A 21,742-nucleotide genomic window follows, 5' to 3' on the forward strand; every position below is an offset into this window, starting at 1 on the left:
GAATGTGCTGTAGTGTCTTCACATTTGACCGGCGATGACAGACATGGCACAGAGATGTATGGATAACCTGCAGATGCATTTGCAACGATAAAGTCAACAAAATCACAAAGGTGAGTTTTGTTGTTGACTTATGTGCTAATTTGACATATTTGGTTGCGGCATGATTGCCAGCTAATCGATGCTAACATGCTATTTACCGGCGGTGCTCAAGCAGACATGGCACAGAGATGTATGGATAACCTGCAGATGCATTTGCAACGATAAAATCAACGAAATCACAAAGGTGAGTTTTGTTGATGTTGACTGCCAGCTAATCGATGCTAACCTGCTACGCTAATCGATGCTAACATGCTATTTACCGGCGGTGCTAAAGCAGACATGGCACAGAGATGTATGGATAACCTGCAGATGCATTTGCAACGATAAAGTCAGCAAAATCACAAAGGTGAGTTTTGTTGTTGACTTATGTGCTAATTTGACATATTTGGTTGCGGCATGATTGCCAGCTAATCGATGCTAACATGCTATTTACCGGCGGTGCTCAAGCAGACATGGCACAGAGATGTATGGATAACCTGCAGATGCATTTGCAACGATAAAATCAACGAAATCACAAAGGTGAGTTTTGTTGATGTTGACTGCCAGCTAATCGATGCTAACCTGCTACGCTAATCGATGCTAACATGCTATTTACCGGCGGTGCTAAAGCAGACATGGCACAGAGATGTATGGATAACCTGCAGATGCATTTGCAACGATAAAGTCAGCAAAATCACAAAGGTGAGTTTTGTTGTTGACTTATGTGCTAATTTGACATATTTGGTTGCGGCATGATTGCCAGCTAATCGATGCTAACATGCTATTTACCGGCGGTGCTCAAGCAGACATGGCACAGAGATGTATGGATAACCTGCAGATGCATTTGCAACGATAAAGTCAACAAAATCACAAAGGTGAGTTTTGTTGTTGACTTATGTGCTAATTTGACATATTTGGTTGCGGCATGATTGCCAGCTAATCGATGCTAACATGCTATTTACCGGCGGTGCTAAAGCAGACATGGCACAGAGATGTATGGATAACCTGCAGATGCATTTGCAACGATAAAATCAACGAAATCACAAAGGTGAGTTTTGTTGATGTTGACTGCCAGCTAATCGATGCTAACCTGCTACGCTAATCGATGCTAACATGCTATTTACCGGCGGTGCTAAAGCAGACATGGCACAGAGATGTATGGATAACCTGCAGATGCATTTGCAACTATATTACGTTTCCTTCCACCCACATTTAACGCGAAAAAAACACTTATCAATCGAAGGATTTAAGTTGCTTCATTATCACAAAATGCGAAAGTCCTGATCGTTTGGTCCGCACATTTTACCGGCGATGCTAACGCAGCTATTCAGCCATGCTATGGTTATGAATAGCGTCAATAGCTATTCGTTCAATAGCTTCAGTTTCTTCTTCAATACTTTCATACTCCAACCATCTGTTTCAAAACATGCGTAATCCGTTGAATCGCTTAAGCCGCTGAAATCCGAGTCTGAATCCGAGCTAATGTCGCTATATCTTGCTGTGGTATTCCCCGTTGTTTGTTTACATTGGCAGCACTGTATGACGTCACAGGGAAATGGATAGTGGTTTCGAAGATAGCGAAAATAAGGCACTTTAAAGCTTTATTTAGGGACATTCCGGGACCGGTAAAATTTTGAAAAAAACTTCAAAAAATACAACAAGCCACTGGGAACTGATTTTTATCGTTGAAAATGTTCTCCTTTAAAGGCCTACTGAAATGAGATTTTCTTATTCAAACGGAGATAGCAGGTCCATTCTAAGTGCCATACTTGATCATTTCACGATATTGCCATATTTTTGCTGAAAGGATTTAGCAGAGAACATCGACGATAAAATTTGCAACTTTTGGTCGCTAAAAGAAAAGCCCTGCCTTTACCGGAAGTCGCAGACGATGACGTCACCGGTGTGAGGGCTCCTCATATCCTCACATTGTTTTTAATGGGAGCCTCCAACAAAAAGAGCTATTCGGACCGAGAAAACGACAATTTCCCCATTAATTTGAGTGAGGATGAAAGATTTGTGTTTGAGGATATTGATAGCAAGGACTAGAAAAAAAAAGGCGATTGCATTGGGACGGATTCAGGTGTTTTTAGACACATTTACTAGGATAATTCTGGGATATCCCTTATCTTTCTATTGTGTTGCTAGTGTTTTAGTGAGTTTAAAAGTACCTGATAGTCGGAGGGGTGTGTCCACGGGTGTCTTGAGGCCAGTGTCTGATGGAAATCGACGGCAGCTGTATGGAAGGCACAAGCTCAGCTGATCTCCGGTAAGTGGCGACTTTTTACCACAATTTTCTCACCGAAAACTGCTGTTTGACATTTGGTCGGGATCCATGTTCGCTTGACCGCTCTGATCCATAATAAAGTTTCACCTCCGGGAATTTTAAACAAGGAATCACAGTGTGTTTGTGTGGCTAAAGGCTAAAGCTTCCCAAGTCCATCATTCTACTTTGACTTCTTCATTAATAATTGAACAAATTGCAAAAGATTCAGCAACACAGATGTCCAAAATACTGTGTAATTATGCGGTTAAAGCAGACGACTTTTAGCTGTGTGTGTGTGCAGCGCTCATATTTCCTAACAATCCGTGACGTCACGCGTACACGTCATCATTCCGCGACGTTTTCAACAAGAAACTCCCGAGAAATTTAAAATTGCAATTTAGTAAACTAAAAAGGCCGTATTGGCATGTGTTGCAATGTTAATATTTCATCATTGATATATAAACTATCAGACTGCGTGGTCGGTAGTAGTGGCTTTCAGTAGGCCTTTAAAGCCATGAATGTCAGCCCCCCCGCTGGGTGGTCACGTTCATCTGGTGCGGCGTAAACCTAAATGGTGCTGAAGAGGTTGTGGTCGGAGTCCAGAAAAAGAGAGCTCTTAAATCTCCAAAATTTGTGATTTCTATTTTTATTTTTCTCACTTCATAGTTGATTCATTGGAAATTTGGAACGTGAATATTTTTATCTCTTTGGATGTACGGTCGTTTAAATATTCAAACCCTCAATATTGGTTTTAATCTTCATTAAGTGTTCTTTTTTTTATTTGACATGTACAAAACCCAAAACCAGTGAAGTTGGCACGTTGTGTAAATGGTAAATAAAAACAGAATACAATGATTTGCACGTTACTTTTAAAATTATATTCAATTAAATAGTCTGCAAAGACAAGATATTTAACTTTCAAACTGAAAAAAACTTAATTTTTTTTGCAAATATTAGCTCATTTGGAATTTGATGCCTGCAACGTTTTTTTTTTTTTATAAAAGCTGGCACGAGTGGCCAAAATGCAATGCTCATCAAACAGTTATTTAAACATCCCACGGGTGAACAGGCTAATTGGGAACAGGTGGGTGCCATGATTGGGTATAAAAGCAGCTTCCATGAAATGCTCAGTCATTCACAAACAAGGATGGGCCGAGGGTCACCACTATGTGAACACATGAGCAAATTGTCCAACAGTTTAAGAACAACATTTCTCAACCAGCTATTGCAAAGAATTTAGGGATTTCACCATGTACGGTCCGAAATATCATCAAAAAGTACAGAGAATCTGGAAAAACCAATGTGACCTTCGATCTCTCAGGCGGTACTGCATCAAAAAGCGACATCAGTGTGTAAAGGATATCACCACACGGGCTATGGAACACTTCAGAAAACCATTATCTTCAGTCACTACATTTTGTCGCTACACCTGTAAGTGCAAGTTAAAACTACGCCATTTATCAACAACACCCAGAAACGCCACCTGCTTTGCTGGGCCTGAGATCATCTAAGATGGCCTGATGCAAAGTGGAAAAGTGTTCCGTGGTCTGATGAGTCCACATTTAAAATTGTTTTTGGAAACTGTGGATGTCGTGTCCTCCTGACCAAAGAGGAAAAGAACCATCCGCACTGTTATAGACGCAAAGTTGAAAAGCCAGCATCTGTGATGGTATGGGGGTGTATTAGTGCCCAAGGCATGGGTAACTTACACATCTGTGAAGGCAACAGTAATGCTGAAAAGTACATACAGGTTTTGGAGCAACATATGTTGCCAGGGGCGGCATAGCTCAGTTGGTAGAGTGGCCGTGCCAGCAACTTGAGGGTTGCAGGTTCGATTCCCGCTTCCGCCATCCTAGTCTCTGCCGTTGTGTCCTTGGGCAAGACACTTTACCCACCTGCTCCCAGTGCCACCCACACTGGTTTAAATGTAACTTTGGTATTGGGTATCACTATGTAAAGTGCTTTGAGTCACTAGAGAAAAGCGCTATATAAATATAATTCACTTCACTTCACTTCACATCCAAGCAACGTTGTCCTGGACGCCCCTGCTTATTTCAGCAAGACAATGCAAAGCCATGTGTTACAAAAACGTGGCTTCAAATTAAAAAAGTACGGGTACTAGACTGGCCTGCCTGTAGTCCAGATCAGTCCCCCATTGAAAATGTGTGGTGCATTATGAAGCCTGAAATACCACAATGGAGACCCCGGACTGTTGAACAACTTAAGCTGTACATCAAGCAAGAATGGGAAAGAATTCCATCTGAAACGCTTCAAAAATTGGTCTCCTTAGTTCCCAAATGTTTACTGAGTGTTGTTAAAAGGAAAGACCATGTAACACAGTGGTAAAAATGCCCCTGTGCCAACTTTTTTGCAATGTGTTGCTACTATTAAATTCCAAGTGAATGATTATTTGCAAGAAAATTAAGTTTGAACTTTAAATATGTTGTCTTTGCAGTCCATTCAATTGAATATCGGTTAAAAAGGATTAGCAAATCATTGTAGTCTGTTTTTATTTACCATTTACACAACATGCCAACCTCACTGGTTTTGTAGAAGAAAGATAGTGGGGAAAAAGCCAATGTAAGCACGAGTGTGAATGAAGCCATGGAAAAGGGATTTGGATGTTTTGGACCGAAGCCAGCCTGAGAAACTTTTTAGTAACTTACTCCAAGTAGGAGAACTTGAGTGGCATGCCAACTTTCTGTGCCATGTTTTAGTTGGAAAAGTTTGAAATTAACCCTCATGCAGGCTTAAGATTGACTAGACACACTTACTCCTGACCTGCTCATAAAAGTGTAAGTCAGCAATATTTTTTTCAAATTTAAGATTAATATATATATATATATATATATATCTATATATATATATATATATATATACACATTTTTTTATAATGCCAAAAAAATGCAATATTTCTAAAAATAAGTTGCAGAGTGGAATATTTGAGGTTGAATAATTAAAGCCTTTAATAGTGTCATGATCCATTGCCCGGATCATGTTTGGTTAGTTATAGACTACCTTAGTTCTGGTTCAGCACCCCTGGGTTTGTGTGTTCTCGGTTGCCATGGGTGCTGATTATTTTCACCTGCCTCTGATTAGTGTTCGGGATGCTCACCTGCTCCCGGGCACTTATCAGAGAGCTTTTTATTCTTGCTTTTCGCCACACTCAGTCCGGCTCTCTTGTTTGCTCCGTGCATAAAGTTTAGTGGGGATGCTATTTGGTTCCTCATTCAATGCTAAGTCTTCCTGTTAGCTATTTCCTTAGCTTCCCGTGCAATCGGCACAGTTTTCTCGTGTTTTTTTTTTTCGTTGTCCTGTATTTTTGGATTTTGACTGATTTATGGTTGTAGAGGTTGCCCTCTAGTGGGTTCCTCGGACCACCACACACTGCCACGAGAGCCCAGATTTCAGGGGACAACACTTTTATTTTCTTAAATGGTGCAAGGCTTTTGCTTGCCAGCAAAATTTGTCTCTCTCTCTCTCTCTCTCTGGGTCTCCCTCCAACTCCAACAACTTGTCTCCATCCAGATGCTGCTAATAAAGCAACAGGTGATTAGATAACATGGCCCACCTGGGCCATCCACTCACCTGTCGCTGTGTTCGATGCTGGTCCTGGCAGACCCTGTTCCGCAGCAGGCCCACAGGCCACGCCCCCCTCCACAATGGTAAATAAATCATTGTCTTACCTGCACCATGCCTCCGGAGTTCCGTCTGCATCCTGGGGAAACGTTCCGAGCAATTACATGCGACCCTGACGTGACAAATAGGTCGATATTTCATGACAATTTTCAGGGTTTCTTCAGGTCATTAAAAAGCATTTCAAAATCATAAAAAATTGTGCGAATTCTGCTAATGCCTCTGGACATTTAAATTTAATTTTTTATTTTCACAAAATCCAATTTAGACGTCCAGAGGCATTAGCAAAATTCGCACAATTGTAGCCTACGGCCGATCGTCAATAATTCAATTCTCACAACGATAAGTAAAAATCAACTTAACTTTGCTGTCATTGATAAATTGTTGTGTCCATGTGTTTCTTTGTCTCTGGCTTTATTCGACAGTGGAATTAAATGATCAGAGTAAGCCTCTTGTCAGTCATCCACAATCTCTGTTTCAGTATGAGCACGTTTTCCTGTGTGTAGTAGTTGTACAGACACTCACTTTAAAATGGGAACTGTACATTTTTGTGAATTTTTTTCACAATCATTATGAGAGACAAGACGGATGTCTTTTTTTAGTGCATTCTAACTCATAAATAAGCGTAAATAAAAGTCTGCTTATAATAGAGTTAATTGTAATTCTCTACTCCGCCCATAAAGCCCTCTAAAAAATGTTTAATTGTTTTTTTTTTTTCCCCTTGGCCTCAGTCTGCACCCCCACTCCAGGGCCCAGACTAAGACCGATTTTTTAAATTGTATTTTAATCTTCTATTCTTTTCTCCTATCCCCCCTTGTTTACCTGTATCTCATCTTTTTTGTAAGCGGCGCTGGAAGCCGGCAGACCCGTCAGCGATCCTGTTCTGTCTCCCTGTAATGTTTGTCTGATCTTGAATGGGATTGTGCTGAACATTGTAATTTTCCTGAAGGAACTCTCCTGACGGAATAAATAAAGTACTATCTAATCTATCTATCTATCTATCTATCTAATCTAATCTAAATAATCATCCAAAAAACAAAATGTTTCTGTCAAGAGCTGGTGAGCTGCTTTCTTGCCAAAGTTTATGCTAGATCATAAAGACCAGGGGTCACCAACCTTTTTGAAGCCAAGAGCTACTTCTTGGGTACTGATTAATGCGAAGGGCTACCAGTTTGATACACACTTAAATAAATTGCCAGAAATAGCCAATTTGCTCAATTTACCTTTAATAAATAAATATATAATATAAAAAATGGGTATTCCTGTCCGTCATTCCGTCGTACTTTTTTGTTCCTTTTATGGAAGGTTTTTTGTAGAGAATAAATAATGAAAAAATACTTCATTGAACGGTTTAAAAGAGGAGAAAACACGAAAAAATCCATCCATCCATCCATTTCCTACCGCTTATTCCCTTTTGGGGTGGCAGGGGGCGCTGGCGCCTATCCCCCTGACTGCGTGGCTTCCACCCACCTCCAAAAACATCCACCTGGGGATATGTTGATTGGCAACATTAAATTGGCCCTATTGTGTGAACACGAAAAAAAATGACAATTAAATTTTGAAACATATTTTAAAATTCAAAATTCAACTGAAAAAAATGAAGTGAAAAACTAGCTAATTCGAAACTTTTTGAAAAAATTAAAAAAAGAATTTATGGAACATCATTAGTGATTTTTCCTCATTAAGATTCATTTTAGAATTTTTAATGACGTGTTTTAAATAGGTTGAAATCCAATCTTCACTTTGTTAGAATATCTAAGAAATTGGACCAAGCTATATTTCTAACAAAGAAAAATCATTATTTCTTCTAGATTTTCCAGAACAAAAATGATAAAATAAATTCAAAAGACTTTGGAATAAGATTTAAATTGGATTCTACAGATTTTCTAGATTTGCCAGAATATTTTTTTGAATTTTAATCATAATAAGTTTGAAGAAATATTTCACAAATATTCTCTGTCGAAAAAACAGAAGCTAAAATGAAGAATTAAGTTAAAATGTGTTTATTATTCTTTACAATAAAAAAAATAAACATACTTGAACATTGATTTAAATTGTCAGGAAAGAAGAGGAAGGAATTTAAAAGGTAAAAAGGTATATGTGTTTAAAAATCCTATAATCATTTTTAAGGTTGTATTTTTTGTCTAAAATTGTCTTTCTGAAACTTATAAGAAGCAAAAGTAAAAAATGTATGAATTTATTTCAACAAGTGAAGACCAAGTCTTTAAAATATTTTCTTGGGTTTTCAAATTCTATTTGAGTTTTTTCTCTTAAAATTAAAAATGTCGAGCAAAGCGAGAACAGCTTGCTAGTAAATAAATACAATTTAAAAAAAAGAGGCAGCTCACTGGTAAGTGCTGCTATTTCAGCTATTTGTAGAACAGACCAGCGGGCGACTCATCTGGTCCTTACGGGCACCGCGTTGGTGACCCCTGGTATAGAGTATAGATTCATTAGTACCGCGATACTATACTAGTACCGATATACCGTACAAGCCTGGGTTGCACAAGAGCTGGTGCGTTTTGGTTGTGTGGTCCCTTTTCCCTCCGTGCTCATCACCGACTCTTGTCTTATCGTCCATTTCCTCCACCGCTCCCGATCTTGTCAATGATCCGACACACCATGTCCGAATTTGGCAACCTGAGGCTCGCACACCAAGGTCAAAGTTCGCCTGTCTCTCACGTGACCTCTGCGTCAGCTTCTCTGATGTGATTGACCACTCGCACAAAAGGGCCCCAGTGGTCTGTGCTGTGCTAAAGGGTTCTGGTCCACTCGTTAGCCACAGCGGGGAGGGGCCGGATCGGGGGGAAAAAGGTTTTCTGGGGTCAGGGGGTCAGAGAGATGCCACATGCTCGGTCGTCTGTCACATGGTTGGGCCTCTGTTCCGATGACAGTGCACGGCTTTGAGAGGCAAGACGCGACACCACTATCTTCTTCTCCTCTGGGATGTGTGTAATTTATTCTGGCAACGGGGTTGGGGGGGGTCACAGTGTACTCAAAATGGTATGTCGTCCCTGGAATAGCTTTCGTTGTGGATTAGCTAAGGGTAGGGATACCAGTTGAACATCGACAATGGTGTTTGCATACCATTTTGAGCACAAGATTTCTGGCTGTCAACCAAGGAAATAGAACTCTTAGGAGGCCTACTGAAAGCCACTACTACCGACCACGCAGTCTGATAGTTTATATATCAATGATGAAATATTAACGTTGCAACACATAGATAGATAGATAGATAGATAGTACTTTATTTATTCCGTCAGGAGAGTTCCTTCAGGAAAATTACAATTCTCAGCACAATCCCATTCAAGATCAGACAAACATTACAGGGAGACAGAACAGGATCGCTGACGGGTCTGCCGGCTTCCAGCGCCCCTCACAAAAAAGATGACATACAGGTAAACAAGGGGGGAGGGGGGTGGGGAAATAGAAGATTAAAATAAAATTAAAAAATCGGTCTTAGCCTAGGCCCTGGAGTGGGGGTGCAGACTGAGGCCAAGGGGAAAAAAAACAAAACAACAACTCATAGTCATAGTACACATCCCTCTTCCATGTGTGTAAGAGGGAAACATCAAACATCAAAGAACACAGAGGACATTAAAGACATTAAAACAGCAAATGCAACCAGATACTTCAATCAATCAATCAATGTTTACTTATATAGCCCTAAATCACTAGTGTCTCAAAGGGCTGCACAAACCACTACGGCATCCTCGGTAGGCCCACATAAGGGCAAGGAAAACTCACACCCAGTGGGACATCGGTGACAATGATGACTATGAGAACCTTGGAGAGGAGGAAAGCAATGGATGTCGAGCGGGTCTAACATGATACTGTGAAAGTTCGATCCATAATGGATCCAACACAGTCGCGAGAGTCCAGTCCAAAGCGGATCCAACACAGCAGCGAGAGTCCCGTCCACAGCGGAGCCAGCAGGAAACCATCCCAAGCGGAGGCGGATCAGCAGCGCAGAGATGTCCCCAGCCGATACACAGGCAAGCAGTACATGGCCACCGGATCGGACCGGACCCCCTCCACAAAGGAGAGTGGGACATAGAAGAAAAAGAAAAGAAACGGCAGATCAACTAAGTCTAGCAGCCGCATTTTGTACCAACTGTAATCTTTTAATGCTAACTTATTCGGGTGTTACCATTTAGTGGTCAATTGTACGGAATATGTATTTCTACATACAGCTATGAATAAAAAGTAAAAGAAACATATCCACTGTGGTGGCCTCTGCGGTGTTCCACGCCATCGTCCGCTGGGGTGGAGGGAGCATGGCCAGAGACAGGAGCAGACCCAACAAAGCAACCAAGACAGCCGACTCCACTCTCCACATGCCAATACGGCCGGTTTAGTTTACTACATTACAATTAAAATTTCCCCGCAGAGTTTCTTGTTGAAAACACACAACGTTTCCTTGTTTAAAATCCCCGGAGGTGAAGCTTTACTATGGATCAGAGCGGTCAAGCGAACATGGATCCCGACAAACGTCAACCGGCAGTTTTCGGTGAGAACAATGCCGGTAATAAGTCGCCTCTTACCGGAGATCAGCGGAGCTTCTGTCCTGCTGCAGCTTCGTGAGAGACTGGCGTCAACACACCCGTGGCCACACCCCTCTGACTATCAGGTACTATTTAACTCACTAAAACACTGGCAACACAATAGAAAGATAAGGGATTTCCCAGAATTATCCATTTTTTTTATTATTAGTAGATTGCACAGTTCAGTACATATTCCGTACAATTGACCACTAAATGGTAACACCCGAATAAGTTTTTCAACTTGTTTAAGTCGGGATCCACGTTAATCAATTCATGGTACAAATATATACTATCAACATAACACAGTCATCACACAAGTTAATCATCATAGTATATACATTGAATTATTTACATTATTTACAATCCGGGGTTGGGATGAGGAGTTTTGGTTGATATCAGAACTTCAGTCATCAACAATTGCATCAACAGAGAAATGTGGACGTTGAAACAGTGTAGGTCTTATTTAGTAGGATATGTACAGCCAGCAGGGAACATAGTGAGTTCAGATAGCATAAGAACAAGTATATACATTAGAAGTACATTTGAGTTGTTTATAATCCGGGGAGATGGGATGTGAATGGAGGAGGGTATTAGTAAAGTGTTGAAGTTGCCTGGAGGTGTTGTTTTAGAGCGGTTTTGAAGGAATATAGAGATGCACTTACTTTTATACCTGTTGGGAGTGCATTCCACATTGATGTGGCATAGAAAGAGAATGAGTTAAGACCTTTGTTAGATCGGAATCTGGGTTTAACGTGGTTTGTGGAGCTCCCCCTGGTGTTGTGGTTATGGCGGTCATTAAGGAAGTAATTTGACATGTACTTCGGTATCAAGGAGGTGTAGCGGATTTTATAGACTAGGCTCAGTGCAAGTTGTTTTACTCTGTCCTCCACCCTGAGCCAGCCCACTTTGGAGAAGTGGGTTGGATTGAGGTGTGATCTGGGCTGGAGGTCTAAAAGTAACCGGATTAGCTTATTCTGGGATGTTTGGAGTCTAGATTTGAGGGTTTTGGAGGTGCTGGGGTACCAGGAGGTGCAAGCGTAATCGAAGAAGGGTTAAATGAGAGTTCCCACTAGAATCCTCAAGGTGCTTTTGTCGACCAGAGAGGAGATTCTGTAGAGGAATCTCGTTCTTTGGTTGACCTTTTTGATCACCTTGGTTGCCATTCTATCACAGGAAAGATTATCCTCTAGAATGGAACTTCGATAGGTGATCTCATCCTTCCTGGTCCTATTATTTCCTGTTTAAGTCGGTCAACATGGTAGCTTATCAGTTTTTGCCTGTTTCTCACGGCCCTGCACACCTGTCCTCACTAATCACCTACCTTATATAAGCCTGCATCTTTTGTTGTTCAGTCTGGGATCCAAATTTGCTTTCACGCAACAAGTTACGCCTGCACTCTGTCATCGTATGTATATTCTCGCTAGCTTTTCACGCTCAGCCATTTGTTTATTCCAGCTCTCATGCTGTATGTTTTGTTTTACTCTTTAATGTGTCTATGTGCCAGTTTAGTTCTCATTTTTGTATATCCTAGCTTTTATGCTAGCGCCTTTGGTTTGCCTTTCATTAGCACCAGTGTTTTGTTTCATAGATCCTTTTCGTTAAATAAATTGTTTATATCTTACCTTTGCTGTGTTCACTTGTTGACGCATCCACGAGGGAATCGAACCCGGCATCACAATGCCGAACAGGCGTAACAATATGTATGTGTGTATATATGTTCATATGCATGCATATATGCATCTGTGTGGATATATATACATATACATAGATACATCTCTCATCTCTATCTTTTTTTTTTTACTATTTATATTACCATATTGTATACGCACCTTAGGAGGATCTGCTCCAATTTTGTTGCTCTTTGACCCTGTTCATTGCAATAATGACAATAAAACTCTATTCTATTCTAGTCCTTCACTCTAAATTTCCTCATCCAGAAATCTTTCATCCTCGCTCAAATTAATGGGGAAAATGTCGCTTTCTCGGTCCGAATAGCTCTTGCAGCTGGAGGCTCACATTATAAACAATGTGAGGATGCGAGGACCTCTACAACCGGGGACGTCACGCGCACATCGTCTGCTACTTCCGGTACAGGCATTGGCTTTTTTATTAGCGACCAAAAGTTGCGAACTTTATCGTAGATGTTCTCTACTAAATCCTTTCAGCAAAAATATGGCAATATCGCGAAAAGATCAAGTATGACACATAGAATGGACCTGCTATCCCCGTTTGAATAAGAAAATCTAATTTCAGTAGGCCTCTAGGCCCCGTTTACACTAAGGTTATCCAGGGTAAATTCCACCTAACCTTATCCATGTCCACACACAACAATGCCACTGTTTAAGACAGGACCAAACCCCTCCCCCATCACCTTCGTCCGATATTCCGATATTGTCCAATTACAGATTCCGATATCAACCGATTCCGATACATACAGTCGTGGAATTAACACATTATAATGCCTAATTTTGTTGTGATGTAACAAGGTTTTCCAAAATAAATTTAGGTTATGGAAAAAAATGCCAACATGGCACAGCCATATTTATTATCTAAGTCACAAAGTGCATAATTTTTTTTTAACATGCCTCAAAACAGCAGCTTTGAAATTTGGGACATGCTCTCCCTGAGGGAGCATGAGGAGGCCGAGGTGGGCGAGGTCGAGATTGTCGGGGGATTTGGGGGTATATTGTAGCGTCCCGGAATAATTAGTTCTGCAAGGGGTTCTGGGTATTTTTTCTGTTGTGTTACAGTGCAGATGTTCTCCCGAAATGTGTTTGCCATTCTTGTTTGGTGTGGGTTCGCAGTGTGGCGCATATTTCTAACAGTGTTAAAGTTGTTTAAACGGCCACCCTCAGTGTGACCTGTATGGCTGTTGACCAAGTATGTATGCATTCACTTGTGGGAATATGTGATTGGGCAGGTACGCAAAGGCAGTGCCTTTAAAGCACACCCCCAATATTATTGACTGGGTGGAAATTGTGAGAATGGTTGCCCCGGGAGATTTTCAGGAAGGACGCTGACCAATATTTGAAGCTTTTCAGGTGGAATTGCACTACAGGCAGGCCAGTCTAGTACCCGCACTCTTTTACTACGTTTTTGTAACACATGCAGAATGCTGCTTGGCATTGTCTTGCTGAAATAAGCAGGGGCATCCATGAAAAATAAATTGTTTGGATGGCAAAACCTGTATGTACCTTTCAGTATTAATGGTGCCTTCACAGATGCGTAAGTTACCCAAACCTTGGGCACTAATACACCCCCATACCATCACAGATGTTGGCTTTTGAACTTTGCGCCTAGAACAATCCGAATGGTTCTTTTCCTCTTTGGTACGGAGGACACAATGTCCACTGTCTCCAAAAACTATTTGAAATGTGGACTCGTCAGTCCACAGAACACTTTTCCACTTAGCATCAGTCCATCTTAGATGAGCTCGGGCCCAGCAAAGCCGGCAGCGTTTCAGGGTGTTGTTGATAAATGGCTTTGGCTTTGCATAATAGAGTTTTAACTTGCACTTACTGATGTAGCTACGGACTGTAGTTACTGACAGTGGTTTTCCGAAGTGCTCCTGAGCCCATGTGGTGATATCCTTTACACACTAATGTCGCTTTTTGATGCATTACCGCCTGATGGATCGAAAGTCACAAGCATTTAATGTTGATTTTCGGACTTTCTCCGGATTCTCTGAACCTTTTGATGATATTACTGATCGTAGATAGTGAAATCTCTAAATTCCTTGCAATAGCTCGTTGAGAAATGTTGTTCTTAAACTGTTGGATGATTTGCTCACACATTTGTTCACAAAGTGGTGACCCTCGCCCCATCCTTGTTTGTGAATGACTGAAAATTTCATGGAAGCTGCTTTTATACCAAATCGTGGCACCCACCTGTTCCCAATTAGCCAGTTCACCTGTGGGATGTTCCAAATAAGTGTTTGATGAGTATTCCTCAACTTTATCAGTCTTTTTTGCCACTTGTGCCAGCTTTTTGAAACATGTTGCAGGCATCCAATTCCAAATGAGCTAATATTTTCAAAAAATAAAAAAGTTTATCAGTTGGAACACTAAGTATCTTGTTTTTGCAGCCCATGCAATTGAATTTAAGTTGGAAAGAATTTGCAAATCATTGTATTCTGTTTTTATTTACAAACCCTGTTTCCATATGAGTTGGGAAATTGTGTTACATATAAATATAAACAGGATACATCCATCCATCCATTTTCTATCGCTTATTCCCTTTGAGGTTGCGGGGGGCACTGGTGCCTATCTCAGCTACAATCGGGCGGAAGGCCGTGTACACCATTGACAAGTCGCCACCTCATCGCAGGGCCAAACAGAACACAATGATTTGCAAATACTTTTCAACCCATATTCAATTGAATGCACTACAAAGACGAGATATTTGATGTTCAAACTCATAAACTGTATTTTTTTTTTGCAAATAATAATTAACTTTGAATTTAATAGGTGCAACACGTGCCAAAGTAGTTGGGAAAGGGCATGTTCACCACTGTGTTACATCACTTTCTCTTTTAACAGCACTCAATAAACGTTTGGGAACTGAGGAAACTAATTGTTGAAGCTTTGAAAGTGGAATTCTTTCCCATTCTTGTTTTATGTAGAGCTTCAGTCGTTCAGTCTTTGTAGCATATTCAACTGAATATGGGTTTGAAAAGGATTTGCAAATCTTTGTATTCCGTTTATATTTACATCTAACACAATTTCCCAACTCATATGGAAACAGGGTTTGTACATTGTAGATTGTCACTGAAGTCATCACAACTATGAATGAACAAAAAGGTGAAATAACTGAAAACATGTTTTATATTGTAGTTTCTTCAAAATAGCTCTAAATCCTTTTACCACACACTTGGCATTCTCTCCATGAGCTTCAAGAGATTGTCACCTTAAGTGCTTTTCACTTCACAGGTGTGCTTGAAGCTCATGGAGAGAATGCCAAGAGTGTGCAAAGCAGTAATCAGAGCAAAGGGGTGGCTATTTTGAAGAAACTAGGATACAAAACATGTTTTCAGTTATTTCACCTTTTATTGTTAAGTACATAACTCCACATGTGTTCATTCATAGTTTTGATGCCTTTACTTGTATATGGAATATTTAAAGTTTTGGTGTTTGTTTACTGGCGTCATATTGCAGTCTAGACGTAAATGGTAATGGTAAATGGGTTGTACTTGTATAGCGCTTTTCTACCTTCAAGGAACTCAAAGCGCTTTGACACTATTTCCACATTCACCCATCCACACACACATTCACACACTGATGGCGGGAGCTGCCATGCAAGGCGCTAACCACGTGTCTTGCTCAAGGACACAACGGTCGTACCTAGGTTGGTAGATTGAATCAGGAACCCTCAGAATACTGGCACGGCCACACTCTCAACCACGCCACCCAGTGTAAAGTCATAAAAATGAAGAAAACTCATTGAATGAAGAGAAGGTGTGTCCAAACTTTTGGCCTTACTAATATATCTTAAAATATCTACAAAACCCGTTTCCATATGAGTTGGGAAATTGTGTTAGATGTAAATATGAACAAAATACAATGATATGCAAATCCTTTTCAACCCATATTCAGTTGAATGCACTACAAAGACAAAATATTTGATGTTCAAACGCATAAACTTTGTTTTTTTTTGCGAATAATAATTAACTTAGAATTTCATGGCTGCAACACGTGCCAAAGTAGTTGGGAAAGGGCATGTTCACTAGTATGTTACATCACCTTTTCTTTTAACAACACTCAATAAACGTTTGGGAACTGAGGAAACTTACTGTTGAAGCTTTGAAAGTGGTATTCTTTCCCATTCTTGATTTATGTAGCGCTTCAGTCGTTCAACAGTCCGGGTCTCTGCTGTTGTATTTTAGGCTTCTTAATGCACCACATATTTTTGATGGGGGACAGGTCTGGACTGCAGGCGGCCTAGGAAAGTAACCGCACTCTTTTACTACAAAAACCACGCTGCTGTTACATGTGGCTTGGCATTGTCTTGCTGAAATAAGCAGGGGCGTCCATGATAACATTGCTTGGATGACAATATATGTTGCTCCAAAATCTGTATGGACCATTCAGCATTAATGGTGCCTTCACAGATGTGTAAGTTACCCATGCCTTTGGCACTAATACACCCCCATACCATCACAGATGCTAGGATTTACACTTTGCGCCTATAACAATCCGGATGGTTATTTTCCTCTTTGTTCCGGGGGACACCAGGTCTACAGTTTCCAAACACTATTTGAAATGTGGAGTCGTCAGACCACAGAACACTTTTCCACTTTGCATCAGTCCATCTTAGATGAGCTCGGGCCCACCGAAGCAGGCAGCGTTTCTTGGTGTTGTTGATAAATGGGTTTTGCTTTGCTATAAGAGTTTTAACTTGCACTTACAGATGTAGCAACCAACTGTAGTTACTGCCAGTGGTTTTATGAAGTGTTCCTGAGCCCATGCGGTGATATCCTTTACACAATGATGTCGGTTTTTGATGCAGTACCGCTTAAGGATCAAAGGTCCGTAATATTATCGCTTACATGCAGTGATTTCTCCAGATTCTCTGAACCTTTGATGATTTTACGGACCATAGATGGTAAAATCCCTAAATTCCTTGCAATAGCCCGTTGAGAAATGTTGTTCTAAAACTGTTCAACAATATGCTTACAAATTGGTGACCCTCACCCCTTCCGGGACGCTACAATATACACTCCCCGCTACCCCCCACCCCACACACACACACACACACACACACCTCAACCTCCTCATGCTCTCTCAGGGAGAGCATGTCCCAAATTCCAACCTGCTGTTTTGCGGCATGTTAGAAAAAAATAATGCACTTTGTGACTTCAATAATAAATGCAGCAGTTCCATGTTGGCACTTTTTTCCCACAACTTGAGTAGATTTATTTTGGAAAACCTTGTGTGATGGCAAAATGACTTGTACTCGTTTAATTGAAGATGTTCTTTGAACGGGTCGCCAAAAGTTGTTTATTGGGCTCAGGAATGTGACACGTAGCATGAGATCTATTGTCTGATCAAGCTCTGTCTCCTGTGTCTTTGATGTAACATGTGGACTATAGTTGACCTGGGCATGTGTTTTCCCTCTTCCTTACCCCCAACAGAGCTAAACTGTTCCCCTTTCCTCAGTGCCCCCCCCCCCCCCCCGCCCCCTGGGCAAACGACACCCTCTCCCCTTCACAGGACTTTGGGTATTCATTCCACTGGTGCACTGTATGTAAATGAGCATGGAGGGTGGGACTTCTGAGAATGTATAATTGTCATGTCAAATTCTAAAGGGGTTGGAACGAGCTGGAACGAACGGATGTGTCGTTCTGGTTTGGTCTCACTTTGCAAAGCTTGTTATTAACCCCTGAGGCCGACTCACCAAACCCCTGGGGTTCGATCGAACCCTGGTTAAGAACCACTGGACTCGACTCTCACCGTTATGTTAGATCCACTATGGATTGGACTTTCACATTATCATGTTAGACCCGCTCGACATCCATTGCTTTCGGTCCTCTGGGGGAGGGGGGGGTTGCCCACATATGCGGTCCTCTCCAAGGTTTCTCATAGTCATCATTGTCACTGTCACCGATGTCCCATTGGATGTGAGTTTTTCCTTGCCCTTATGTGGGTTCTACTGAGGATGTTGTTGTGGTTTGTACAGCCCTTTGAGACACTTATGATTTAGGGCTATATAAATAAACATTGATTGATTGATTGATTTGTTTGTTACTTTATTAAATAATTTTAAAGCTATTTGTCACTAAAGGATCGTCTTTAAGAAATTTCCATGACACTCGTTACATTGTTTAATATATCCAGTGGGACGTCACAACAAAATTAGGCATAATAATGTTTTAATTCCACGACTGTATATATTGGTATGGGTTGATATCGGAATCGGTAATTAAGAGTTGGACAATATCGGATATCGGCAAAAAAAAAGCCATTATCGGACATCTCTAGTGTTGACTTTCTTTACAATTGTAATGTCGACACCTGGAAAAAGGAGTCCGATGGTGATCACATCAGTTATTTTCCGTGGAGGTGACCCTGGTCCCGCTGAGGAGGTGTAATGTGAGCCCGCTCCCTGCGTTCTCAATCGATGAGCTCGTCTTTGCTGCGGTCCCAGGAGCCCCCTCAATCATTGTCACCCCCGCCCCGCCATCTTTGGGTCTTCCTGTTATTCCTTCTCTTCGTGGTCCTGTCTCTTCTTCAGCCAGCATCAACGCTTAACATCACATTGGTCATAATTGTCAGTGGTGGTATAAAATATTCAGCAGCAAAAAAAAACCATAATGGCCGGTATCAGCGCACTGTGGCTTTTATATGACCGCGCCAACATCCTGCCCCGCCCTTTTTTTTTTTTTTAATGTCCTTTATCCTGTTACTATGCCTTCCATCCTCGGGTTTTACTTCCCCTTCCTATCGATCTGCTTCAGAGGCAACTGGTCTAAAGAATCTGAGGAAGCTTTTAAATTGATGGATTTTATATCCATGCAGGAATAAAGCGATTCTTTTGTGCATTTATGGCTGAATAGAGTTGTAAGTCTGGCTCACCACATGTCCGCATCAAATTGTGTGCACTATCTAAGCTTGGAATCCACTACCTTTGTTGCAGTTTTAATGGGTAATAATTCAGCAGTTTATGTGAGGGTTAGTAAATGGTATTATATCGTGGAATAGTCTTTAATTTGGTTAAATGTCTTGTTAATTTATATATACCGTATTTTCCGGACCATAGGGCGCACTAGTCTAGTCAGGTCTTTTTTTCATACAAAAGGCGCATTAAAGGCCTACTGAAATGAGATTTTCTTATTTAAACGGGGATATTAGGTCCATTCTATGTGTCATACTTGATCATTTCGCGATATTGCTATATTTTTTGCAGAAAGGCTTTAGTAGAGAACATCGACGATAAAGTTCGCAACTTTTCAATCAATCAATCGATCCACTTTATTTATATAGCACATTTAAACAACAATAACGTTTCCAAAGTGCTGCACAGCCATGTTAAAAAAAATATTTAAAAAAAAACAAAATTATGCTCCATCAAAGACTGAATAAAACAAAAAATGAATAAAAATAAAACCAATAAAAACAATATAAAAACAAATTGGATTAAAAACTATTTTAAAGGGTAAAATCAATTAAAACAGTAAAATAAAAATCAAAGTGTATAAGAAACACAGAGGACAACAGAGGACTGAGGACCACACAGCTCACGTAGTGTTAAAAGCCAAAGAATAAAAGTGGGTCTTAAGACCAATCAATCAATCAATCAATGTTTACTTATATAGCCCTAAATCACTAGTGTCTCAAAGGGCTGCACAAACCACCACGACATCCTCGGTAGGCCCACATAAGGGCAAGGAAAACTCACACCCAGTGGGACGTCGGTGACAATGATGACTATGAGAACCTTGGAGAGGAGGAAAGCAATGGATGTCGAGCGGGTCTAACATGATACTGTGAAAGTTCAATCCATAATGGATCCAACACAACAAGACGAGACTTAAAACACTCCACTGTGGAAGCAGTTTGAACATGGTCGCTAATAGAAAAGCCTTGCCTTTACCGGAAGTCGCAGACGATGACGTCACCCTCACATTGTTTATAATGGGAGCCTCCAACAAAAAGAGCTATTCGGACCGAGAAAACGACAATTTCCTCATTAATTTGAGCGAGGATGAAAGATTTGTGTTTGAGGATATTGATAGCGATGAACTGGAAAAAAAATCAAGTTAAAAAACAAAAAAGGGACAAATTCAGATGTTTTTAGACACATTTACTAGGATAATTCTGGGAAATCCCTTATCTTTCTATTGTGTTGCTAGTGTTTTAGTGAGTTTAATAGTACCTGATAGTCGAAGGGGTGTGTCCACGGGTGTCTTGAGGGAAGTCGACGGCAGCTGTATGGACGGCACAAGCTCAGCTGATCTCCGGTAAGTGGCGACTTTTTACCACAATTTTCTCACCGAAAACTGCTGGTTGACATTTGGTCGGGATCCGTGTTCGCTTGACCGCTCTGATCCATAATAAAGTTTCACCTCTGGGAATTTTAAACAAGGAATCACCGTGTGTTTGTGTGGTTAAAGCTTCGCAACGCCATCTTTCTACTTTGAGTTCTCCATTATTAATTGAACAAATTGCAAAAGATTCAGCGACACAGATGTCCAAAATACTGTGTAATTATGCGATTAAAGCAGACGACTTTTAGCTGTGTGTGTGCGCAACGCTAATATTTCCTTACAGTCATCATTCCGCGATGTTTTCAACAAGAAACTCCCGGGAAATTTAAAATCGCAATTTAGTAAACTAAAAAAGCAGTTATTGCATGTGTTGCAATGTTAATATTTCACCATTGATATATAAACTATCAGACTGCGTGTTCGGTAGTAGTGGGTTTCAGTAGGCCTTTAAACGTGTCGTATTATGATTTATTTTTTTTCTAAATGTAAAACATTTCCTTGTGGTCTACATAACATGTAAAGGTGGTCCGTTGGTCAAAATGTTTGTTTGTGTTTCATATTGCAGTCTACATATATATCTTATGTCTGACTGCCATCTTTTGGTCACACTTATCATTGCACCATGTACCAAATAAAATTAAATGATTTTAAGTGTGCGATTGCCATTATATCGCAGTATGCACATTCTAATTATGTGTGACTGCCATCTACTGGTGACATTTATCATTGCACCATGTACCGAATAAAATAGCCTCGAGGACGGTAAGCACAACCAGAATTATTTTGTACACTAGGCGCACCGGGTTATAAGGCACGCTATCAATTTTTTTAGATAAAATTAAATGATTTTACGTGTGTGACTGCCATCATATTGCAGTCTACACGTACATGGTAATGATAAATGGGTTATACTTGTATAGCGCTTTTCTACCTTCAAGGTGCTCTAAGCGCTTTGACACTATTTCCACATTCACCCATTCACACACACATTCACACACTGATGGCAGGAGCTGCCATGCATCATATTGCAGTCTACATGTATCTCTTATGTTTGACTGCCATCTACTGGTCACAATTATCATTACACCATGTACCAAATAAAATAGCCTCGAGGTCGGTAAGCACAACCAGAAATATTCCGTACATTAGGCGCACTGGGTTATAGGGCGCATTGTAGATTTTTCATAAAATTAAATGATTTTAAGTCTGCGATTGCCATCATATTGCAGTATATAC

Source organism: Nerophis ophidion, linkage group LG24 (genome assembly GCF_033978795.1).
Source record: "Nerophis ophidion isolate RoL-2023_Sa linkage group LG24, RoL_Noph_v1.0, whole genome shotgun sequence".
NCBI lineage: Eukaryota > Metazoa > Chordata > Actinopteri > Syngnathiformes > Syngnathidae > Nerophis > Nerophis ophidion.